We start from the raw sequence: 27,669 nt of genomic DNA, 5'->3' as shown, positions 1-27,669 counted from the left end.
TTCGCAAATGTGAAAATCTATCTCACTCTTCTTTTCAGTTTTGATTTTAACAACGAATTATCTTGTATTCGCTTTCAGTTTTTTTCGTCCCTCCCACTTTTGGAATATCATATCTCAGAAATAACTCGCTTCTAAAATAAATAATATAGCAAAAATAGATTTCAATTTTGTTCTCATTATACGTTAGACATATATTTGTTCCATATTGAAATTGATCATTAAGAAATAAGTAAACATCAGGATTTCACGAAACTACTGCATCTAGTATTCTAATATTGTTCAACTACCTCGTTATTTATTATTTCATTATAACATTTAATATGAAATTGGCATTACCACATCAACACTCAAAATTACACTCAGTTACCTTCAGTGTCTGAAGACGATAACTTAGTTATCGAAACGCGCGTCAATCTCCAGTTTATTTGAAGTATCTGATTACTCGTCCAATATTTATTGAAAGGCATTGAAATTGTTTGCAGCATTGCTTTATAACAGCGTTTCTCAATCGTTCAGTATTTGGGGCACAATTTTCACCTAACCTACCTTCCTTTTCCATAAGAAAATAAAATACGACATAAATAATACGTTAAGGCAGTGGATTATTAGTGCCCTAGACCCTCAACTCAATGCAAAGGAATATAGAAATTATTTAGACTTTCATAATTACCGGAAATAGGTCAATTTGCTTAAACTTGAAAACGCCCATTCCATATTTAGTAAAGCCAAAATTGTTCTTTTTCAACTCATCTGCTCTGTTGTAAGAATTATTATCGCGGCTTACAGTGGCTTAAGGTCGATTTATATATATCAGTGCCGTGTCGGTTCCGTGTCCGTTCCGTCTTATGAAGTTTCCGGATAGAAAAAAAAACAGTGTACATAATTATGAGACTGTTTATACACTGGCGTTTCCCGGACAGAAATTCATCCGAACCGATATTTTTGCTGGGGGCACTGCTGGTGCACGGGCTTGACACGGACCGCACGGACACTTCTATCCAAGCCGCCATTTCTAAATTCTCAGTCCAGTCAGTGATCACACACGCTTTGAGATACTGAAACTACCATAACTCGGTATTTTATAAATATGTCATCAAAAATACTCGGACACGGCACTGACACGGAACGGACAGAGCACTTGTATATTTAAATCGACCTACATACTAACCGCTAATCAATCGGTTACCTGAGAATGTTTTCTTACTACTGTAAAACTAGTACATTTAGGTTATATTTATTTTAATCCTATTGCGATTATCTCCAAACCATGTGTCTTTCGATTCTAGTTTTTCATCCATTACAATTCTTAGTATATCATTCTACAATATACATTTGGTTCTCAGAAATTGTGTTTCGAAAAACGCTCTCCAATTAAAGCTGTAAGGCAGTGTTGAATTATGTTTTAAGCATTGAATTGTAACGTGAGACTTATTTGAATAGCCCTTAAGATTCCCCGATTTAATACGCCTAAACTTGTTGAGCTATCAACAAAGAAAAATTTATACATACTGAACACACTGTTTACCCTACCACTACATCAACACATAGACATATAGACTATCTGACGCACGTTTCGATAACCGAGTTATCGTCTTCAAAGATTGAAGTTGAATTGTAAAAACCCGTTCCATTAGAAAAACTAATTGAACAATATAATATATGAAATGTTAAAAATAAGATGTTCATTGCATAACACCTTTTTTTTTCGTCGCCAACTACACTAGACGTTTTATTGCTTTCATATACCCCCCTATGTATCGTCTACATCACATGAATTTATACGACCAATATACTTTTTCTGTCACTAACTACAGTAGAAGTTTTATGTTATTTAACTAACAATAACTGTGGGCTCACTAATAAAAATCCCTATAAATTGCCTAAAGTAGAAATGTTGATAGAATTTCATTTATGACAAAAATTATGATAAGCCGTACAAAGTGACTAAAAGCATAATTTTTTTCTTGTGATCCTCCGCAGTCCTCTGTTTTTGGGATTTGAACCGGTACAACTTTTCTCTTGATTAGATAATTTTTTTGTGAAGTAAGAAATATTTTATGAAGCAATTCTCAAATAATACAAAAGTAAATTTTATTAGAGCTAGAATTATACACAAAGGTTTTGTCCCATTAAAAATCAAACATAAACCGAATACCCTTTTTATTATCTATTTACGATGTGTTCTTCTTTACAAACCAAAATCCTATTTTTGTTAGGGCTCGATTTATTTATATTGCAATGTGTGGAGGATTCACATGAAATGACAATATGTGCCAGGATTAGAAAATTGGTATATATTTCAAAACTGTAGTAGATGTATTTTTACTTGTTATATAGTTATATAATTTCATACGTGCTGTTACCACACACTCTCTAATACTAAATACGATAAAAATTGACCTTTGTTTTTTACTATTACTAAATTTTTCATCCTGGCTATCCACCACTGAATCATTTCCATTTTTTCAGTTTCTTCTTCTTCAGTGTTGGACGGTACACTTGTTTCCCATTACGACCAGGTGATTTCTTTTTATAAAAACAACTTCAGCAATGGTAAATTGAAGAATTGCCATATCCTAGCTCTGGTTCAAATGAATTATATGCCTACTGCAGAAATGCTTGCAAATTTGCATAATGGTTAATGTTGAAGTAAACATATTTACTTCAAAAATTATTTTTCTTCACTTTGTTAAGTAGAAAAATGTCTGTTGTTATCACGGATCTATTAGTTTCATTAACATATTTTTAGTAAAGTACGGAAAACTATAGTTTACTATGGTTACTTCCCACACAATTTAAACATTTTTATATTGTCGAAACGTATATAATCTAAAAGTTTAACAGTCATGTAGTTTTCGGTAGCAGTACCCCAAGAAATTCCATTAAGACTTTGTGAAATGAAATTGCCGAATTTTCTAAAATTTTATTAAAAGTTTTCTTTTTTGTCATTTATTCCACACTGTTCAGCATCTTTGTCTCACTTTTGAGGGATGATAAGAACGCATCATTTACGCCAAGGATACAGTATTCGATAAAATAGGCCAGTTTGAATGATGTATGCACATCGACATCTGTCGAGATATATTATGTAAGTGAATTTTTTCACAATAAATCTTCAGAATCTAAATCCAAAAATATCTATTCATAGACAAATTGAAAATGTTACTCTCCTCGAGGCTTATATTGATATATTTTCCATTTTAATATTAATATGGCAGACTATTTGGCGAAGAAGTTTGTTGAAAAAATTAATTTACTCTAGTGTAGCAACACAACCCATGACAACGTTTAGTTTAAGAATATCGAATAAAGAAACATGCATTTATGTATGCTGTATCGAGGAAAGACAAAACCGCTAAAGCCAAGTTCAAATTTAACTTGAGAAGGATTACTTTTGCATACATATTATGAGTTTATAGTCATCAGATTTAATGAACAAAAAAAATAAGTTCGTCTCTCAACGGAGAAGTACTACTCTTTCTTTTCAAAAATATATTTGAGGTCGCTTATAGGTATATTATGTTTGTATTAAACAGCTTTAACATTGCTATTTTTTTTTCTGTGCCAATAATTTTAGATGCAATCAACAAGCCAATCCTTTATTGCATTAATCACCTCATTGACCTTGATGAAGTATCTGCTTCCCACTTTGAGCTTTTAATCATTGAACATTTCTTTGTCTTCAATGAAAGAATCATATTGAACATTGTTCATAGTTATTGTTCGTTCCAGTGTCTCTAATTTACTTTATTTTGATTATTTTCATTATTGCCAAATGGATAGAAGAAATTCGAAAAGAAACCATCAATTCAATAACCCTTCAGGAGCAACGATATTGGAGGTTGGAGAAGAAAATACGAACAGAGAAATGGAACAGCATGTAGATCAAATCGAAACAAATGATGAGTTGACACAAAACAAACAATCAAAATTAGTGAAAAATCTCATTAAAAAGAATATAGTCTGAAATAAAAAATGTGTGATAGAGTCATATTTATTTGGATTGGCCTAATATCAAAAAAAGATTTTATTATGTGATTTATTTGTTGTGGAATTTACCAAGTTAATTTGAAGCTTACACGCAACGATAGGCATCAGACCCATTTTGTCGCGTTTAACCTTAATAAAAATATGAAAGCAGCAGGGAAAAACCAATGTTTTTTAACAAACAGCCAGGTAGACATAACATTTTAAAAAATGATTGAAATGTGAATATGTCATTTTATATGTGTTTCTTAATTTAATTTAAATCAAACCATATGGAGTTAGTGGATATATCGATAAAAAGTTATAGAGGCTGTTTATATTAGAGAAATTAAAAAATATCTATTTATAATTAGAGATTAACAGAATCCGTGATCTTTTGATCATCCGCTACTTTATTTTTAAGCAGATTGCTAGTAACTCTTCTACACACGACATTATGTTGTCTTAAACAACGATAATCAATTTAATTCCTATAATGCCCTTGCCCTGATTTTGAATTGAACGATTTCGTTTCAACAAATCTATCCACCATACGACTATTCTAGAATGATGTGAAATTACTAGCTACCCCCGTTATTTTATAAAATATGCTATTTGAATACAAAAAATCAATTGCTTCAGGCAATTAGTTCTAGTTACTTAGCATCATCACGACTTCCGATTCTGCTTAAGTGTGGCTAAAATTCATGGATTACCCTTCAAATTGGTTGACTAACCACCATATTCACCGGATTGGCAACTTTTTTCTATTTCCTAACTTCGATCTTTCACTTACAGGAAAGATATTTTTATCACAAGAGGACGGCATTTATTATTTGGAAGGGTTAAAAATGTACGAACATCGCTGGAGATGGCAAAAAATGAAAATGATTATGGAAACAAGATGTTGAAATAAAACTGCAATAAAAAACGCTTAAATGACAAAATACATTTACTTAAAAAAGACATTAATCATTGATATAGAGGCTGGTTGATATACATAAAAATAAAACATGTCGATGATAAAAAATAATTACATTTATCTACAAGACTGTCATTTTGCATTCATGTTTTATGCGGTACAATCAGATAATCATTTTTGAAATATCTATGACAGATTACGAAACCATCTATGTATTCTTCTATATTCAATATTCTTACATTCATAGTAATCAAACAATTTTGTATTTTTTCCACATCAGCGGTTGTGATTGAGCCTCACTTATAGTGGAAAAATGTGTTGCTCTATTCTACTTCTAAGAGAGAATCATCAACGTATTCTTCTCACTTTTGAACAAGCATTTATTTATAGAATGAAAACTTATGTCTTTGGCTCTATTTTCACAAATTTTCCAAAGTGACATATATATTTAAATTATTTTTTGCTTGAATATTCCTGTATCACTATTTCATTATAGAGATATATTGTTCAATTTTCCTCTATAAATCATGTTAGCTATAAAATTTGATAAGACAATTGCATTCAAATTCGTACGTCTAGCATAATCTAATAAAGAACCTGTTTCTTTATGCCTATAATGCTTTAATATTACTTTCGGCAACACAGATTGTAGAAATATTATTTTACTAGTAGATACAGTAATTAGTTCCCATTATTTTACTAATTGAATATTCAACTTAACATTGGTTGTTTCTTTTACATATTTTGTTCCGAATATTCTGCTTCATCTGTTTAATAGGTTTGGGTTTCTTAGCATACACTTCCAAATACCATTGTTCAGTGAGAAGCTCCAGAAACCATTTACGGAATTCCATTCCATCCTTTTTCTTGAAGAAACGGGGGGGCTAAATCTCTATTATGCTGATGCAGTGGATTCTCAGAGTCACAGAATTTATGGTTTTTATTTGTTGGTATAACCATTAAAATGGAAATGTGCTTCATCCGACACCAAAGCATTATTCAAAAATGGGTTTGTGAAAAATGTAAAGCGTTGTTGGTAGTCTTATTGTAGGAATGTTTGTGAAATTTGGCTTTTCTATTAATAAATCTTAACATCCAATTTCAAAATTTTATATTGTTCTGGAAATACAAAAAAAGCGATTGTTTTTTGTGCGACTATTTCGATGATAATTCCTAAAAATGACCTATTACACTCCAAGTCCTTACACTCCAGACTAAGAAGGCTGTGGAAGATGATATTTCGAATTTTGATATGTAGTTAAAACTATTTTGTATACGAGAAGTGGTCTAAAGATGTTCTGGATCGAAAATCAGTTAATAAAAGCCCTGTGTTTGGACGATTGAGAAATAATATTTCCAAGAGTATTTAGAAAAATTACAGCTTCTATCCATATTGAATAATCATCAAATTTCGAATAGCTATAAACTAGATAATAAGAATTAAAAACTCACCAGTTACAAGGCAATAATTGAGATGGCTTACTTAACCGAACACGAACACAATAGCCACGCACTTTTGAAGGAACTGAAAAATAAAATCTAAACTTGAATGTTGCACAAAAATTGAACACATAATTTACTGCTAAGTTGACAAAATACGAAGCTACATATTAGTTTAACATTCAACTACTTCATAGACAACTTTTATGCTTGTTTAGCTGCTCTATTTAACCTGATTCATATATAACATAATTTCACTCTATTGTCAAACGTATTATGTTATTAATATCTCTAAAATACACACTGTTGACGCCATGACTACACCAACACTTACAATTGCACTGTCTTTCGCAGGTTTCGATTTGCACTGTTTTACGCGGGTTTCGATAACCAAATTATCATTTTCAGCAACTGAAGTATACCTTTAGTAAAACAGTGTATCGTGAGTGTTAGCGTAAACATTGTGTGTTTAGTATAAATGTCACCGACGGTTCCATAATTTTCAATTTGATCAATATTTCTGATACCAAATTTTTTTGCTTACATATACGATTTTTATCTTTCAAGTTAATTTTTAATTTCTTTTAGTCTATTAAATCTCCTCCATTTCCTCAATTGTCACCTTTGACTCAACTTGTTACGTTTTAATTTAAGTTATTATACCGGGTGAGACATAGCTCATTTCCTTATCGAACCCTAACTTTCCTAACTAATCGGTGAGAATTATGTATATATATATATATATATATATATATATATATATATATATATATATATATATATATATATACATAAAACTTTGACAGATTCATAATTCATATTGTGTCCTTCATGATAGATATGAGTCGCTAATGAACATCTATCAGGATATAATCTGCTATCACTCTTGTTGGCAGTTATCCGATTGATCTAGACAGACCAATGTACTTTTTGTCACAATTTAAACAAGGTATTTCATATACTATCTTAGGCAAATTATTGATTGGTATTTTATCTTTTACTTTAGTAAAAATAGATTGAATATTAAGATTTTGACTCTATGCTAACTTAATATTGGGTTGCTTAAAGATTCCAGAAATGACGTTTGAAAATGATGATCCAATGTTAAAGTCAGTATCAGATGTATTCGATTTAAAAGATATGAAGGAAAAGAGTTTTCATAGAAAAAGTATTAATTTTTATTTAATGAAAAATTCGATCAGAAATTTTTAGGACTGTTCGATTAAATTAATTTTAGTGTTACGTGGGTGATATGAATGATAATTGATATATCTTCCAAAACTTATTGGTTTCCTGTACCAGTCAATTAAAATTTAATTATTTTGTTTCTTATGTATCAAGAAAAGGTAACGATGTTTCAGTATTCTTCTTTTCTATAGTAAATTGTATTTTTAAAGGGATCGAAAATGTTGAAGTAAAATAGTAAATTATCGATTCCATTATATGGAACGGATAAAATTATATCATCTGCTCACTCTCTAATGAAGAATATTTTGAAGAGTAAAACAGATATTCCAAGATATAATCCATTACATAATCTGCTAATATAGGGGATATTGAAGACCCCATTGCCGTTCGAAAAATTTTTAGGTAATTTTTATTATATTCTTGACAATTCATAATTAAAATAGCTATCCGGAAAAAATGATAAATAACATATTCAAGATAAAGATGAACAGATAAAACAGGAACGAAACATCAAAACATAAAACATATGTCATAAAGGACATTATCCAAATATTTCACTAAATTAAAATCTAAAACATCAAAAAACAAAAGAAGTATTATTATATATCCAGTGCCTTGTACTAATCTTGACGCTGTCTACATAGGACAAACATCTCATTATTTAGAAAATAGACTAAGAGATAATTAATGCGATAGAAAAATAGAACTGTATTAACGAACCATGAATACCATTAAATAAACATGAATTCATTTATAAAAATTCAAAAATTCTTTAAACTGAATCTAATACACAAAAAAGGGAATTTTTAGAAATGTTTCACATTCATGAGAACGAAAAAGCTATAAATGATAGAAAAAGATCTAAATAATTTGAGTAAAATTTATAGCTCTATTTTATAAATTCTATTAAAACTATAAATAATTTAATTGATTAATGCTATATATTTGAGATGTAGGGACCAAGGAAAAATTAATTTTTCTTACTAGAACAAAGTTCTAAGTTGATTTTATCCTTATTTTGATAATCATGATGAAGGTCTATATATCAATATAAATTAGCAAATTGTCAGTGTCAACAGCATGTTTTGATAAAGACACTGCTGGTCTTGAGCTAACTGGAAAGCTTTTCGCGTGGACCTTGTAATTATTGGTGACCTGTTGGCGAGTTTTGGGGTTTTGGCTCGCGTTGGAAGTATATTGTTGGCGGAAGGAGTAATAAATATGTTGAAATCCCCTTCTTGGAGGGTTTTAGAGAAAAAGTTGAAGTTGGCCGGAGTTGCATTGGATCGAAATGGATGAAGAAAGTGTTTCCAAGTTGCCGGCAATCTTTGGCTAGCATCCCTTGTGTTCTGAGTGTTTCTCTATTTCTATAGCTTCTCGGATAATCCTGGACTTGGAGGAGTGGGGCGATAGTTTTGGTTCTATTGAAATCGATTGTGTATCCGGTATGGACATGATGTTGGGCAAGGGTGGAGGAAATCCCGGAATTAGTGACAGACAACAAATACTCCTTGACTCTGAAGGGAATACGTCGATATATCCAGCGAATATAGGAACGGGAAAAATCTAAGCAGAGGATTTCATACACTCCATGGTGTTCATTGGGTGTTTTGTCTTTGACGGATCTGATTAGATAGGAGAGTTTCTAATTGGGTTTGAAGATTGTGGGAATACCGTGGGGTTTGAAAATTCTGCAAATTTTGTCTGTTACACCTTTGATGTAAGGAAGGGACACCCTCAATTGATCTTTCAAACCAGTAGAGGAGTATGGAGGAATTGGAGATGAGACTAACATCAAAATGGTTATGACAAATCCCGAATTTCTAGGAGCATCCGCAAATTTTCATCTCCATATATTCTTCTAAATGTTTTTGATTTTAGTGGTCTCTTCTGGTTTAAAATTAGGTTTTTATGATAATTTTTTAAAAGAAAGATAAAAAATGACGTTCCGACTTATTTCAGTCTCTTTCAAATTATAATATGACACTGACAATTTGCGAATTTATATTAATCAATAGATCACCCACATCATGAACATCAAAATAAGAATAAAATCAAAATAGAAATTTGTTTTAATAAGAAAAATGAATTTTATGAATTAAATTATTTATAGTTTTATTAGAATTTACAAAATAAATTTCACTTAAAAAATCTTTATGTGAAACCACCTTTTTACAAAATAAAAAAAAACTAGAAAAACTAGATCTGGTTCCTTTCAATCCTGTTTATACAAAGAAATTTTTAACAGAGATGTTTTTAACTTGGCTTATAAATTTACATAACATTACAATAACACAATTGTTGGGTAATCCTAAGGATAACATTCCGAATTTGGAAAAGAGTGGTGTATATGGTATACTATATATATAGTATATGAAGACTACAGGTTTAAAAAGGGGAATGTCACAGAATCCTAAATTTGCAGGAGTGGAAAATTAAAATTTGAAACCCTGCATCTTTAACAAAAGTACCTGTGCAAATGTCATAAAAATAAATTTGTTTATATTTATAATATATATATATAATATATTGACAATATTCGACACTGCATAAAGAAACCTTTACGAAATATTACAATGAATAAAAATGTTTTATTGTCGTTACTACATTTTGTAAATTGCAAGGGGGTATGTCCACTTTTGTTCACTCAATCTACAATGACATCGTCTTGCTTTTTTCCAGTGCGTTTTTTTCTTCGAGTTCCCACGTGGAAATTATTGCTTTCTTGGTTATGAGGGAGTGTAGAATAAAGCTCATCGGCCTCCGGATTGCAGCAGAATCGCTTCAAACATTGCAGGTCTTTAAATTTTTCAGCACTTATAAGTAGCATGCCTAAAAAGTTTTTGGTTATGTCATGCAGTTGTTCTACAAACTTTAAAAGCCCACCTTTGTACAAATAACCGGGTAGTTCAAATTCATGTGTGTCCAGTGGCAATTTGCGTCCATCTATAATAACGTTGCTTTCCCACATGCTATTCCAAGTTGCTCGGTGCAACACAAATCTTGAATGATTTTTGATAACTGTGAGCTCACGAGCTGGATGTGTTTTAAACGGACACTGTTTCCTGTATAAAGAAGTCATATGTGTGGTTCAGCTTCTGAAATAGCTTTGTGTCACTTGCAACACGTCAAATGGAAAACGCGGTTGAAATCTAGCTGTTCGAAATACTTGAATCCACTCACTAGGCAGTTCTACTACAGTCTTCTGTTTTATTAGTCCAAAATCTTTGTCTCATTCCATGTAAGAGTGTCCCCGAATTGGAAAGGAAACTTTTACTAAATCCAGTTTTCCTTGAAAATGAACTAGGTGATGAATGTAGCGGAAGAGCGTATAGTTTTTGTTTTGGTCTCCACAGTAGTCGCAAATTCTTTACGCGACGATCCAGAAAATTGTAAAGAAATTGATGTAACATGGAACAAACTGCATCACTTATTGCTGGTTTCCAGTCTTCTAATTTCAGCTTAATTTGATTTAGTTCATTTCCTGATATAGAACATTTTTGCTTGCAAAGATTCAGTTTTTGCCAAAAATTCGTCGCAGCTACTGCAAGTGTCAGATCTGGGATACCCATATGAAATGTTAAAGTGTTTCGAAAATATCTGACGATAAGTTTCATGGGAAACATGTCCCTTTGCTTGTTCTATAAACATCTTGTACATTTTTGTACAAGATTTTTCAATACTATAATGGCTTTGTCGTCCCTTGAATGATTTGATTTATTTGCCCTGTTGCTATGTTTCCCACGTCTGTCTACTGGAGCCATACCAGCCATTTTCAGCGAGCTTTGCAACACTTCGAGCTTCTTCTTTTTAATGCCATGTAACGAAAGGAAAGCATTGTAACAGACAGGAATTTCCTTTGTTTCGTGATCGTGGTCTCCGCCGTACACTGATCAGACCACACAAATAAATTTTCTGTTCGTTTGTACTTTTCAGTAGGTTGAAATGTCTTATTATACTTTGCGCAGCCGTTTTCAAAACATTTTAAGAGTTTGCACTTACAGTCTTCTCCGGTTTCGTGTGATTGTACCCTTATCTTCTTTGCAACATCTATCAGCCGCCCGTACTTTCTTCTTTTCTTCCCTTGCCCATCCGAACATATTGTAATATTTGTGCTCATTTCCGCGTCACTTTCGCTACTTCTTTCCGCTATTTATTTAGTAAAAAGTTTCCATTCTACGCAACAGGAACGAACACGAATGAGTGAACATGCATACATGCGTTACCCCGACCAACATTATTGAGACATCCCCTGTTTTTTACCTGTGGCGTAGAGACATTTCCCTTTTTTGCTCTGTGTAGCAGAAATTTAAGTTGGTATATTTCGTGACTCTTCGCTTTCTTGCCGTTGAAACCTTGCCAGAATATAGAGCATGAAATATACAAGATGGCGTTCATACCGCAAAATGATTGATATATTGGACATTCCCCCTTTTTAGCCTGTAGTCATATATATATATATATATATATATATATATATATATATATATATATATATATATATATATATATATATATATATTCGAGTATATTGCCGATCACACTGCCAGTCGAAATCATGACAGAAATAAATAAATATAATGTAAAATTGTTAAAAAACACATAAAATAATATATTGTTGGATGCATTTGGAAAGCATTGGAATTATTAAATGTTAAATATTTTATTCATTCAATTCATTCCAATTCCCTTTGATTTAATAAGATATTAGTATTGTAATATACAAGCTTCGGAAGCTGAAATCACAAGATTGTTACCGCTTTAATCATTTTGGTATTTACGTTCCATCGTAAAGAACAGATTATAATTTAATTACGGTATTTAAGAGAAATAAATAACTTAGTCACTCCACTAAACCAATTTAATCGTATCTATTTCAGTCTATAACTGATGTCCCATAAATTGGATATGATACTGTTAAGTGTATATTCCTAGATACAAAATTTTCTAAATCTAAGATTTTTTCTGTCCGTTTCATGGTAAATACAATCGTGGTGTAGAAAGTTCTTTTAAAAGTATATCCGGAAAAACGGGAAGCGAAGTCTACTTTATTATTCTAAATTGAACTCCTTGTTCTTTTTTGTTTTTCCCCTCTCAATCTTTTTCGCTGATGTCTAACACTCTTGTGCTTTCTATAGAAATCCAAAAAGAACGAATCAGTGTTTAAGCAGTTATTTTCAGTCAATTTATTTTTTCAATGCTGTAAGTGAATCACAAAAGAATGTAAATTTTACAATATTTCAAAATTAACATTGAAAATAAGGGCATGGCATAATTCAAGCTTCTCTCAAGTAATCTCTCTGAAACTAATATAAGTAGTACCATATCAGGTGCTTGTTACACGAATGGTGAACATTATTGAATATCGAATAAGTTCATGTCCTAATCAAGGAGCCAAAAAGACGTTTAGTGAAAATTTTTGTGAAAAAAACGCCTTATTGAGAGCTGTCCATGGCTGTATAAATCTGGTTCAGAGGAAGCATAATTACATGTATGAAAACATTCATTTCTGTGTTTGTAATTTAAAAATTTTTATTCCAATAAGAAGCATAGCAAAATTAAATTGTTTAGTCCCAGCACCTCTCACGGGGATTATAATTGTTTCAATTAACATTGATCCTGAAAAATTCAGCCATGTTATAGTGAAAACAAATTTTTCTTCTTAGTTTTTAACTATTTGGTGGGAAAATCTCTTTTGTTTCGTGATCAAAAAGAGGACTTTTGGATTTGGTACCGTTGCGCATTTTCGGCATATTATACTACTAAAGTCGTCATCATCTAGTGAAAATAAACTTTTATATAAGTAATGCATCCAATGCTTCAATATTATCGTAGCTATACTAAAACTCCTTTGACACCAGTAGCCACAGTTCCATTAAAGAATAATGCACAGAGTACATTTTTTCGTAATAATAGTTAACTAGAACAATAAGTTGCCATTGTTTAATTGAAATTACATAAATAGTAGTAGGATTGTGGCAAAATTTACATCAAAGTGTACTAATTCTAATATGTTCCGAGCTTTCGAACAATAATTGATAAAACAACAAATAACAAATTTATGAACAGGATTTCCTTTTCTAAGATATTACCAATTGAAACAGGATGGGGCTCGTATTGCGCATCTTGATGAATCATTAAATATTATGGTGAAATTGAAAAGTAAAAAATGATAGTTTCTAATACAATTAAAGTCCATAATTAATTATGACTCAGATTTTATAGAATAGAATTTTGTTTACGTCAAAATAACTACTAAACAAACAGTTGATATCTATCTACAGACATCGCCGTTTCATCAAACCAACCTAATCATGTCATATTCACAGACTCCCTTAGCTCAATCCAAAGTCTTTAAAAAATTCACACCACGAATCCTTTATCAATCAAAATCAAGCAACAACTGCAATATATACAAGACAACAACAACAAAAAAAGTATTCTGTTGGATCCCCTCACACACTGGAATAAAAGGAAACGAAGAGGCAGACCTGGCCGCTAAGGAAGCTGTAAATAGCGATATTGCGGATTGCGGGAACTTTTTTATTATTATTATTATTGCCGATATTAAAAAAATCCTAAAGCGTAAAGTACTTAATGAATGGGAGAACAAATGATCAACGTCTACACATAAACTTCGCGAATTGAAAGACTCAGTAAAACCATGGTCAATACTACTGAAAAATCGCATACTGACGCATAGCTACTTATTTGATGCGAAACCTGAACCAAAATGTACCTGTAATTGCAAATGGACTAAAAAACACATAATCGCAGAATGTCCATTTCTCAACTCAGAAAGATCATCATCAAATCTACCACTCGGAACAATACGTGAAATTTTAGGACCTAAATACAAAATTACTTACCATATAAATTAGCTTAAATAGATCTCTATCATAAATTTAATTTCACAAATATTCATAGATAAAATACTTAACCTTTAGGTACTAAATCGCTAATAACCAGTATTCGGTTGATGCGAAATTTGTGATAAAAAAAAAGTTGGTATCTACTACGTGAAAATATCGATTGTCTTACTCGACGACTCGACGATATTATTAAAACGAATAGCGACTAAATATACTCATTGTCAGTTTTAGATACATAATATATGAAATAAGGCAAATGAAAACATGAGCGCGTCCATACTATATTTTATTATATCAATAACAATATTGTTCAGTATTCTTATCTTCAGAAATATTTTTCATTTTGCTTATTATTATTATGTTACCTATAATTAATTTATGAACATGGGTGTTGATAAATTCGATCCCAATAAGTACGAGTATAAAAGATACAAAGCTTTCTATATCCTTTTATCGGTGAGTATATACCTTCTCAACCATTTTATAAGAGTTCTACAATATTGTGTTTATTATCTTTTTTCATTGAAAAGGTTGACCGCTCTTTTCTAGTACATACTATGCCGCCATTACGTTTCGGATTTCCGTCGTTATTGGTTGTAGAGTTAAACTTCTTTTTGTCACTTTGTTAATTAGTAACCCTATCGACTGTGAGGTTTGCTGAGTTATTCGATTTTTGAATACAAAAAAGTTAATCCCCTTGAAAGTTATCGGCAGTTTGTTGAAGTTTATTGTGAAGGTGTTTATAATTAAATTTAAAATGTATATGTATAAATATCATAAGTATTCATCATTTCTGTATTTTCTTTCAGTTCATTCCTTATTTGAGTCAAATATTTTCTGTTCCTTTTGAAATTGATTGGGTTAGAAGACAATTCGCCTATTCTCATTATTATAGTTTTCCTTTATTTATTATCCGGTTTCAGAGGATATATAACATAAAATGACCACGACGGTAACAAGATTTGTCACTCATAAACTTTCAATGTTATGTAATGGTCTTGAAATGTGCGAAAAGGTTCGTATAAAACTTTTATGATTGCATAGGAAGGGATGGTCAGCAGTTTAAAAATCAAATGACCTTAGTGGTAAACTTAATAATTTAGGATTTATAATTAGAAATTTTAAAATATTTTATGGTGAGTTAAATCCTCTACGGGCGTAGAAACAAGCACTCCGAAGGCTTTGGCAATACAATATATTTTAAGCAGAAATATATACAATTGGAAAATGTGTCCAGTTTAACTAGAAAAGAAATTATTCAAACAGCCATTTTAACTCTGAGCTATAATGTCATAAGATTCAAAAAGCTGATTTGGGAATGCCTTGATAAGTTAAGTGAGCTAGATTAAAATAATGGGAAATGAAATAGCAGACAGACTTAGTAGGGGTGGGCAAACTTTTTGTAATACCTGAACTCTCTTGTGAATTACGTTTTCAGTTTTTGAAACTATTTTTAAAACTAATTTAAAAAAAAACAAATCTATTCAAAAGTGAAAAATTACAAATTTCCAGTTCTCTACCAGATTCACACTTTCACAACTTTTACTCTCAACTTATACTGGTACATACACATTCATATTTATAGATAAAAACTGCTTAATTTACACAACCAGCATCTTTTACAACAACAATGATCTTATTGTAAACAACATTATAACAAATAAGATATGCGTTCCAAATAAACGCATTACGAATTAAATAAACAAGCTTAAATTATTATGATGTACTTTATGGAATGCGCTACAGGAAAAAAGACGTAGATAGGTGAAAGTCAGTAACAAAAATAGGGGTTCAGTCAAAGATCCTCCTAGGAACCTATAACAAAAAAAAAAAACTTGAATGTATCAACCTCAGTAAGAACAATCTACGAATATTGAGAGTAGTCTTTTTGGAGTATTGCCGTATCAATGGAGACCTAAAGATACTAAGTTTAATAGGGGGCGTAATGTTCAGATTCAGAGGATGGAACCTCTATCCACATCCTTTCGAAATGTGAGAGACTACGGAGCTTCAGAGCATTAAACCTGTAGCGTATTTAATGGAAAATAGAGATCTATCATATCTAGAGCCACCCTACATCCTGAACTTTCTATAAGAAGTGGAATTAAAATATCAGCTGTTAATTTTGAGAAGGAACAATCTGAAATATGATATATGCACGGTATATTTGAAAATATTCTGCATTCTCCCTTTTTTTCTGATATTAAAGATTCACTAAAACTATACTTATATAGGTGTGAAAGAAGAGCTGATCTAATTTCTTCCATTTATATATCTACGAGGCATATTTTCTAAGTAAGTACCGTTTTGCGATTCCGTCGCCGCAACCCCAAGGTCGGCGTTACCTACATCTCTTGTCTACGCACTGACGCCATTACAGTCTGATTCTTCATTGTGTACGTTGTTGACTGAGTGTCTAAGATGCCTCCGACAATCGTGAGTCCCGTCGATTGTGAAGTACGGGCTGTTATACGATTTCTTAGTACTAAAGGCGTAAACCGATCGATATTTATCGTGAGATCTCTGAATGTTTACGGACAAAACATTATGAGTGATGGAATGATAAGGGAATGGGTGAGAGCATGCATTTAAAAATGGACACACAAATGTGCATGATGACTAACGGAGTGGGCGTTCTTCGGTCGTTAATGAAGATTTGGTGCAGAAAGTGGACGAGAAGGTGAGAGAAAACAGACGCTTTACAATTTCATCATTGTGTGATTAGTTTCCTCAATTATCTCGTAGTGTTTTGTATCGCATTGTGACCGAGAACTTGGAATACCGGAAATTGTGTTCACGTTGGGTTGACTTTCCTTGGGCGGTACCACAATGGAGGTGAAAATTTTTTAGACCAAATTGTTACTGGTGACGAAACATTGGTGGCCTACGTCACACCAGAATCGAAAAAACAATCCATGGAATGACGACATTCATCATTACCCAAAATAGTGAAGTTTAAGCAAACAATTTCTGCCCGGAAAATCATGTGGACAGTTTTTTAGGACAGAAAAGGAGTATTGCTAGTGGAGTTTCGGCCTCGTAATGAGACAATCAATGTAGCGTCTTATTGTGAGACATTGAACAATCTGCGTCGTGCAATCCAGAACAAAAGACGTGGCAAATTGAGTACGGGTATCGTTTTGCTACATGACCATGCTCGTCCACATGTGGCTAATCGTACGAAAGATCTCATCAAATCTTTTCAATGGGAAACTCTAGATCATCCTCCCTACAGCCCTGATCTGGCCCCCAACGACTACCATTTGTTCCTGCACTTGAAGAAACACCTGGGCGGTCAGCGCAACGAAGTCAAAACAGTTGTTAGACAGTGGTTAACAAGTCAAGCGGCAGAATTTTATGAGGAGGGTATTCAAAAACTGGTGCCACGTTATGACAATTGCCTCAATATTCACGGAATTTATGTAGAATAGTAGATTAAGGTACAGGCTTTCATGTAAAAATAAAATTATTGCCATATCTTTGCACTTCTTTTTTTAATTCCAAAACGGTACTTACTTAAAAAATATGCCTCGTATATTATTATACGGACTGAAACTGCTGATTTATACAATTTTTAAGCCTAGTACTCAAAAGGATCTTCAATTTTATGTAGCACAGTATAACCAAAACTAAATTAACAAAATTGTCTACTTTTTATTCCAACAGATTCAATATGTCAGAATTGGAAATTTTCAATATCGAATATTTTGTGTCCATTCCTAGACTTGGAATTTTGACAAGTGTCATTATAAGAGATAGTATTCTAGTTTATGAACGGAGGATTCTTCATAAGTCTTCCGTTTATAAAAGAATAAACTAGAACGTACATATTAATTATTTTCTTCAATTGATTCTAGATCTCAAAATTTATCGTAATATAAAGAAACAGGAGATTTCACCAAATTCAGCACATAAATATCGGCTATAAAATAATCTCATATTATATTGCTAACCATTTTTTTTCAATTTTTCTAATTCAAACACTGACATGCAATACTTTAACTTTGGAATATTCATTTATTTACTATTATATAGTTCTCAGAAATTTATAATGATTTCAATTGAAATAATTCTTAAATACATCCCACAAATTATTACTTACAAACAATAATAATAATATTTACCATATAATATAATAGATTAAGATGTATTCCGAAACTTTTGGCATAATAACAATTTTCTGAATAACAGTTTAAAATATGTTTTGTTAATGTTCTTTTTTTCTCATTTTCAAAAATTAAATTGTATACTTTCCCAAAATCTATAATCACACATTTCAAACGAACAGTGTAAAGTTATTTTTTTTTTCTCCGAAACTTTACACAATAAACTTGTTAGGGATATCAGTCTGTAAAACCATGCTTTATTTTCTTTCGTATTCTTATATTACGAATTTGTATAATTTAAACTTGTCTATATTGAGAACAGAAAACGATATGCAAATAATATATTTGATGTAATAGCCATTTGCATCTAGTTTCTCAAACTGTCCAAGTTCAATGAATAATTTATCTCGATTTACCAGTAGCTTGTAATAAATGTTCTTTCATATCATTTTGTCATTTTGTTCTCGATGATTAGTCTTTTTTATATAAAAAGCAGGGATATTTAATTTCATATTTTCACATTCCTCAGAGTTACAGTAAACGATATCACTTATATCAATAGAATATGGAACAATGCCAAAAGGCTCTAGTTTCATCCTTTATAATTGACACCTTTTGACACTTTTAACTGGAGGCAATATTTTTCTTTTATCCTTATTATGAGAGGCTCTTATTATTCGTTTCATAAATATAACTACACGTTAGCACATTCTGAGAAAAACCCTGAAATGTAGCTTTGAGTTCTTGAGCATTTTGAAAATACAGCACACTACAACAAAAATAGCAATCATTCATATGGTTTATTGGCTTGCCTCATTTCATAAGCTTTTTGTGCACTCCTTGACTCGAAACTCGAAATTTTGTAAGCTTTGTGCAGTTCTAGAATTTGTCTTATTGCCCTATTTGCATTCCGAAATATGCATGATAAGCTTGTTTTACAAAATTAGGTATATTATTTTTTTCCTGTTTTCTTTGCAAATTTACCACATATGTAGCAAAAGTGATATGGGTTAAAATCACAAACTTTACGTAAAGAGCTCATGTGTTTCCTCTAAACTATATAAAGTGAATAGTTCAAGTATTATATATTATAATCAACGTTTTGATTATGCTAATATGACGTTTTTCTTTCAACCGCTCTTTCTCATTCCAGTTAAAAAGATGTTTACAGCAAACTATAAAATATGTCACTGACAGTTAACAATCACTATAAAGTAGGGTGCTAGAACTGAATTTGTAATAATATCAGAATTTTTAAGTACTTCGATAGAAAATGTTTTAATAATTTCTTTAAAAAATCCGTTTTCCTTGCCAAAACTTACGGAATATTTCCCAAACTATAAAACTATCAAAAAATTATTGATAATATATTAAGAGATTATGTTATTTCCAATCCTTATTTGTTATTGTTGATTATATTGAAGAGCTAATTATAGGGATATTGTAAATTACGTGGTGCACCCTCCTTTTTTCTATATAATGATATATATCAATAACCAAATAAAAAAATATTGATGGGCATTAGAGCTTCTTGTGTTCCAATTATAACTTACAATTCACACTATTAATAGCAAACATTCTCCGCAACTTTTTGAAATTATTTTCTTAATATTCATATTCATTTGTACCATAATGATCGTTTTTATGATCCTTATAACAGAATATTCTTTTTCTTTATTTTATATTACAGCCCAAAATGCCAATAAATGTAACTAAATTAATACAAAGGTTTATTAAACTCATAATACAAACTAAATGACAAATTTAGAGACTTCTAAGATATAATTTGACTCAAATAGAAGCAATTTCATTAGAGTGAAACTTTTGCGTGTGCGATACGAAGAGAGGTGCGTTATAATCACGTGTGGGTATAGGACCACATACTCTTGCAACAAATATAATATAATAATAAAATAAATGATATAATGAATGTTAATGTTTTTTGTACTTGAACAGTTTTCTATAATAATATTTGGAAATTGCTACGATCAATGCTCAAATTTCGTAATGCTTACAATTAAAAAGTAGATTTATCGAATTTTCACACGCCAGTTTGTTCAATGGAGAATAATTTTTACCCCTTTTATCTGAAATAAATATTGATCTATCAATTAATAGTTTTTCTGCCAACAACATACAATGTTATTTAAAAGTACTCTTCCTTCCCTTGCCATATTAACTAATATTGAAGTTTGTTAAGAAAATAAAATTTTTGAGTTCCCTACTAGTAATAATAGATGACGTATTTGTGGAAAATGTCGTCAAAAGGTCACTGGAATGAAAAATTTTCAATGAAACCCTCTAGAAAGTGACAACTCCTCTTAAAGGTAAGAAAAAACCTATTCAATAATACTAATCCTATAAATTAATGCAATTGAAATTTGAAATTTAGTCATCGTCAAATAATCGAACGTTTTTGTAATAATTGTCTAATTTTTTTCACATTCAATAATTTGTGCATTATTGACAAACGATGGACTATTTTAGGAAATTTGAAAATTTTAAAATTTCTGTACATTCAATAATTTATTCAACTGTGAGGTGAACATTTAAGTGCTTCAATAATCGAAATAGTACGTGCTTCAAGTGATAAAGTGTTAATGATCTTAAAACTAAACAAAATATTATTGCAGCTCAACGCATTTGAGTAATGAAAGTTTTACCAATCGAGCTGTTCGAGGGTAGTATTAATAATGCTCAACATACAGTTTCTAAATTTCAAAAGCCTATGTATAATCGTTCCAAGAATAAGAAGAGGAAAATGTTTTCTAAAAAGAATTTACTTTATCTTCGCTAGGAGATGTTTCTATCCAATTATACCTACTTTAGCGACACCCCAGCAAGAAACACTATTTGATGAAAGAGTGAAAAATATATTCAAGTCTTTTCTAGAATACTTCAAAATAGCAAAGAGCCCAAAGTCATTATTTTGGTAAAAACTTGATTAATTAACACATTGTCAATATTTTATAGAATTAGAATTTTTATACATGATTATACATTATCATGATGTATATATATTATGTATGTATGGTTTTATATTCACAGAAAGATGCTGTAGATACATAAATATTGAGTAGAAATACAGAGATTCGTTGATACGTCTTTGCCCATATGCATATCCTCCATACCACTGGCCCATTCCGCTATTTCTAGAATTAGTTTTCTAATTTCAACCGTCTCGTGTGTCTAGCTAGTACTCACTCACTAAAGACACTACTTACACTAGCACTACACCAAAACTCATAATTAAACTGTCTTACGCGCATTTCGATGCCTAAATATCGTCTCCAGGGACTGAAAGTAAACTATTCAAAACTCGCAAACCTAGTTTCAAAAATGGTGTTGAGAATGATACATGGAAAATATTTCAACAAAAATTTCACGAATCATATACTTTTTTCCACGTTATGTTCTGTACGGCTACAAAAAGTTTCTTAAACACTTTCTACTTTAAAATGACGACGTATCAGTCAACCTCCTTTTCGAGTTAAGACTAGAACTTGTGTCCGTTCCGGCTGGAGACTCGATGTATAGTTAGTTTATTCATAAATCATTGATACAATGAACCAATCGATTGGCCAAATTCCATACATAAGCGTATTTAACATTAGAAGAATATAGAAGAATGAATTTTTATTTATTTTTGTTTGTAGTGGCTTGTCATTACGTGCTTAATACAAAATCACTTCAAACTTCACTTGATCAATCAATTTCAAATAGTAATAAAATTCAGATTTGTTGATTCGAAGTATATATTTCATTCTCTGTTAATATCAGTGAATACAGTAATAAGTTTTTTTGATGTTTAATTATAATCTTTTGACAATAGAAAATACATTAGGCTCATCTTTATAGGAAGTAAAGTAATATACCAGCCACATATTAGAATAAAAATTATGTTCACGTTAATTTTTATATTACTTGTACTATTTATACTGTATTGATTTTGCAAGAATTTTTATTACTCTGCCTTTGGGAATATACATAATATAATCAAGGTTGAAAACTATTGTGCAAAGTGTGACTTATCTTTGGATATTTTTGAAATTTCCTTAATGGTTAACAACTTATTATGATTAGATTTCGATGTCGATCAAAGCTTCGAAATAGTAAGATAAATACGACATATAGTGAATTACTAGAGGTTGAGTGAAAAAGCGAAAGTCAAAATGATACTTTTTGGATTGTAGCTTCATGACTAAATGTTATTATGGGGCATATAAAAAATTGAAAGGAAAATTCACGTTTCACTACTAAGGCTGAAGGAAAATTCGCTTGCATAAGAAAAGAATTAATTCACAAAAGACAAAATCCAAAATAGCCATTTTAAATAGTTAGAAAATGCACTGATACACTTTCGAACTTAGTCATAATTCATCACAAATCTAATATTCATTATAAACTGAATTAAGAACTTACAGAAGTCGTTAAACCCAATAATACTCTAATTGGGAATAATTCAGGGATTTATAAAAGGTACTTATTTGTTTAAGCCGCGAGAGTATATAATAAAGGCATTCAAGTTTGTTATATAACTACTTTTTATTTAAAACGTTTGGAACTCAGATAAGTTATATCGCAGTTAGATAAGCGTAACCTAGTTTTTAGAAATATTTCAATCGATCGTGTAAGATACCCAGAAGTGTAGTCCAAAAGACACAAAATTTTAATTCGAAAGTGTTAGTATGGTTGACGATATTTTCTCGTGGTCGTTCTCCAACATACATTTTTTTGTCCTTTCTATAAACGCCAAAATATATGAAAAAGAGATTAATGCAGTCCACAAAAAAAAACATCCTGGAGGAAATTTTTTATATTTGACAAATATGGCAACTGCTCATTATGCAAAGTACGTTTTGGGAGCTTTTGCAGAGTTAATTGAGAGCGTTTATTGAGACGTCTAGGAATTTTCTTAATGTGCCTCAATTGACGACAATTGAACGTTTTTGGCGAAATTTTAATTGAAATGTGTATTTTAAAGGCTGAGAAGAAACATTAAAAAAAAAAAGAATTTTGTGCAAACTCCGGCAACTATTAAAAACAAAGATTAGGAAAACGCACTGATTCAGTTATATATAAATTGATTGCAATTATTGTAATTATAATCTAGTCGCTATTCTATCTAGTCGTCGAGTAAAATGCAAATAAATAAATTTAAAAAAAAACAGTATGTACAGATCTTTGTCCCCACACCTCTAGTTTTGTCCCATTTTTCATTGATTTATCTTTTACAACTTTAATAGGAATATTTGTATAGAGCGAAGCTACATCTAACAAAATAAATAAAATATCTTTCAAATAATTAAAAAATATGGGAAGAGGATACCTAGATCGAATGTCTTCATAATGTACTGATGATAAGGCTCTCGGTATTATTTAACTGCATCATCTACTTGAGTGCTACATGATAAATTCGGATTAAAAACTTTATTTCATAGAGAAATTGGTAGAAGTATTCCACTGACTTCACTATCACGAAAAGTTCTCTTCTCGTGACACAGTAGTTTCGTTCTAGTTTCGAGAGAACTTTACTGAAGCATCCCAGCACTCTTTCTTGCCCTCCTTGGATCTATGACAGCACTCCTCCATTTTCTACGCTACTTACATCAGTGTCAAAAATTGAGTCTACATCTGGAATTGCATATTCTAATATAGGTGCCGTGGTCTCTAATGTTTCGAACGCTGTTAGATACTCTTGATCCCATCTTGCTCGTTCTGTGAGTCGAATTAGTAACTTGGCTATATCTTCAAATTATCTTTAGTTACTTTCATTACTATGTACAAAGTCCAAGGAAACTCCCTGCTTGGTGTTTGTCGGTTGGTTACGGTCATCGGCTAATGGGGGCAATTATTTCTAGATACACCGCCACTTCTTCATTGCTCACTATATGACCCAGATAGGTGACTCGGATTTGGAATAACTGACCCTTTTTCGATTGATATGACTTTTATATTCTTCAGATATTTGTTAAATGTCTTCCCCAATACTACAATGTCGTCTTATCTTTCCAAGATAACCCTCTCAAATGTCGTGTGTGCATTACATATCAAGAATGGCATGACATTAAATTGCCATAGTCCAGATCTGGTGGTTAAAATAGTCTTCTCTTTGGCCATTTCTACTGCCATTATCCAGGTACAACGTAGAAAACAGCTAGCTGCAAGCTAAAACATATTGTGTATCGCCAATTCAAGGCAGAGGATAGCTGCCTTTCTTCGTAACGTGAACGATAGTCCACGCAGAATCTCGCAGTTCGATCCTTTTTCTTAACGATCACTACTGGAGACAATTATAGACTAGCAACTAGTAATCTGCGAGCTGATTGTTTGATTGGCTTGGCATCAATAGTATCGATTTTGTGATTTACAGCTTATGTTCTACAAGTATTTCTTTCCTTTGGTAAGAATAAGTCTTGATATTGCAAGAGAAATTCTCTCTTTCCACTTTTCTCAGTTCGATTCAAAGATTTTCTAGCTACTGATATCATCTATTCGAATCGTGGGTATTGTCAGTTGTTATTTGGCGGACTTTAGACGTTACTGATACGCAGAGTTCAGCCCTGGTTTGCCTCTTTAGTACATCTAATGCATATATACATCTGTATATACAATAAAAATTAGGAATTATGTACATAGTATTAGGTACACTTATTTTTAATTGAACATTATACAAAAAATACATTATTCATAAATTAAATTATAAGAAATCATAATATTCTTCGTCATCTGAGGAACTGTCATCTCCTCTTGACGTTATAATTAATGATTCGACGGTCCGATCGATCAAGTAGTCTTCTTTAACGACATGCTGGACTGCTTTTCGCCAGTTCACCTCCTTAATGGGTTAATCCTTTCACTTGCGCCCAATAAGTTCTATAGGATTTAGTTCGCAATGATATGGCGGTATACGCAGCACAGTTACACTATATTTTTCTGCTATATCTTCCACGACGTATTTCAAAAAACGATGTTTGTGCAGATTTGCTATAGCTAATAGTTCTTTTCTTATTAAATTATCTTCGATTTCAATACTTTTGATGGTTAACCAGTAATAATTTCTTGTTTTTTCCAAGATGAAGTTGGAGTGTTCTCTATGCGTCGAGAATGATAACTTGCATTATCCATAACTACTACTGAATCAGTCTGAAGATATTTTATCATTTCATTAATATAGTTTTCAAAAACATCCGAATCCATGTCCTCGTGGTAATCTTCCGTATGGTACGACTAAAAGTTTAGCAAACCTTCTTTTAAAAATCGCTCTCCGCTTCCAATATGGACGATTATTAGTCTTTTCCCTTTACCTAAAGGTACCTTAATACCCGTTGACAGGCCTTCCATGAAAGCTTGGCGAGCACTGATTATATTTTTGTCTTACTATATTTTTGGTACTGTATAACCTTCATTAATCCATGTCTCATCAAGATAAAAGATTTTCTTCTGCTCTGTTCTGTACTGCTTTATACTTCTTAAGTAATCTCGTCGCCATCAAACAATTTCATCGCTTTCTAGTAAAAGTGCTTCACGGTTATGCTTATCCCAGGCAAAATCCATATTTCTCAAAGTGGGAACTTTTCTTCGAATTACACTTTTGGTGACTTCATCAAGGACTTTTTTCTGGTCTGCCTTTACTTTTATTGGGAGTTTCCACTTGGCCTGCTATCTTTCTCCCCCGCAATAATTTAAAAACGGTGGACTTTCCAACTCCAGTCATTCGGGAACATCGGTCGACAGTTTCTTGTACAGTAAATATCTACTGATAGTGGAGAATTATTGGAACATCTTCTCGTTGGTGTAAATGTCGCCATTTTATTGCTAATCTTATAATACTGTGAACAATATTTACGGCTTAACAGCAAATACTGATACGTTAAAGTAAACAAATATACTTATAAAGGTCTAAAAATTTTGGATAAGGCACCATTGCCCTTACGGCGCATGGTTAAGCCGAATCTAAAATAGGGTTGGAATTAGGCAGAGGCACTAATAGAAGGTTAAACAACGGTACCTGTTAAACGCAAAAGGTAACTGTATAATCTACTACCTAAGTAATCCCTACACAATATTTCAAGATCTACAACTATGACCGACACCGAAATTGAGCCGAACAGGACGGAATTCCCCATTTTATTGCTCTATACATTTCCGAAATAGACTATAGTGACATGAAAAACAGAGCACCCAGTATTCATAAATTCAATATATCAAGCTTTTGTCTGTATTTGTCTTTGGGTTAGGTAAATGATTCATCAAATTTCGAGAAAAATCCGATCGCTAGAGAAAAAGGAGGATAAATTAATATTTAGTCGATACCTTATGCACTCAAATATACGTCGGGACATACTCCTAATAAAATGGTCGATATCCTATTTGGGAATCCCATACTAAACATTCTGTACCTCATGAAGAAGTGTCGTTAGAGTCTGTACAAGATGGATTAATGTCCCCCTAGTCTCGTGTTTTATAGATGAAGAATTAGGAAATCTGGGAGCCAAGGCAAGAAATCGGCTCGATGGATCTCAACATAAAGCATTGTTATTTTGCACAACTACATGTAGTTGTGTTGAAGAATCTGACCCAAAATAATTTCATTCTATTGAACGTCCCAATTTAATAGTTTTCCGCACTAAGCTAGTCAATCATATCGGTGCCTAGGATAGGGAGGTAGGGCAAACTGAGGATGGTATGAACTAAGTTTAACATAGCATTGTTCTTCCATGCTCTGTGAGCTATTCCGCAATTGACCTAGTAGACGGGCAGTAGTGCCTTGGAGCTTGAAGTTGCGATCTTAAAGTAGAGTCGTTCTTCTAACAGAATCTATACCTCTAACTGATCGTATACGGCATCCTTGGTTCCGTATCTATATACGTACCCACACTTCTGTGCATCCTAGAACCTATTTCTCTAAAGTAGAAAACCTTCGTTCGTAAGCCTATTATACTTTCCTCTCTCGCCTTAGGCAAGATAATCAAATTGACGTAGCTTAACAATATATTGTATAACGATGCAGTGCGAATTTAAGCCATAAAACAGAATTACCGCGTCACTTTTTAGTGAAAACTGTCGATAATACTAAACCACTCTACAGATATAGTTGAAAAAACGATCATACTCTATCCTGACTAAACAAATATATTCCTAGACATTTTTTTGCTAATAAATTCATGAGTAT

The 27,669-nt window shown here is 31.8% G+C and overlaps 1 protein-coding gene across 6 annotated transcripts in view; it reads right to left on the bottom strand.

Moving 5' to 3' along the window:
- LOC130895760 (metabotropic glutamate receptor) overlaps positions 1-27,669 on the bottom strand; it is a 406,290-nt gene that overhangs the window by 355,549 nt on the left and 23,072 nt on the right. For 4 of the 6 annotated variants that reach the window (XM_057803330.1, XM_057803314.1, XM_057803337.1 and 1 more), the window contains exon 2: positions 6,341-6,413. The gene's annotated coding sequence lies outside the window, so the exon portion shown is untranslated. Of the gene's footprint in view, positions 1-6,340; positions 6,414-14,385; positions 14,460-27,669 lie in introns of those variants that run through there. The other 2 variants (XM_057803325.1, XM_057803319.1) reach the window with 2 other exon arrangements.

Source organism: Diorhabda carinulata, chromosome 1 (assembly GCF_026250575.1).
Source record: "Diorhabda carinulata isolate Delta chromosome 1, icDioCari1.1, whole genome shotgun sequence".
NCBI lineage: Eukaryota > Metazoa > Arthropoda > Insecta > Coleoptera > Chrysomelidae > Diorhabda > Diorhabda carinulata.
This window is presented reverse-complemented; position numbering and strand designations above follow the sequence as displayed.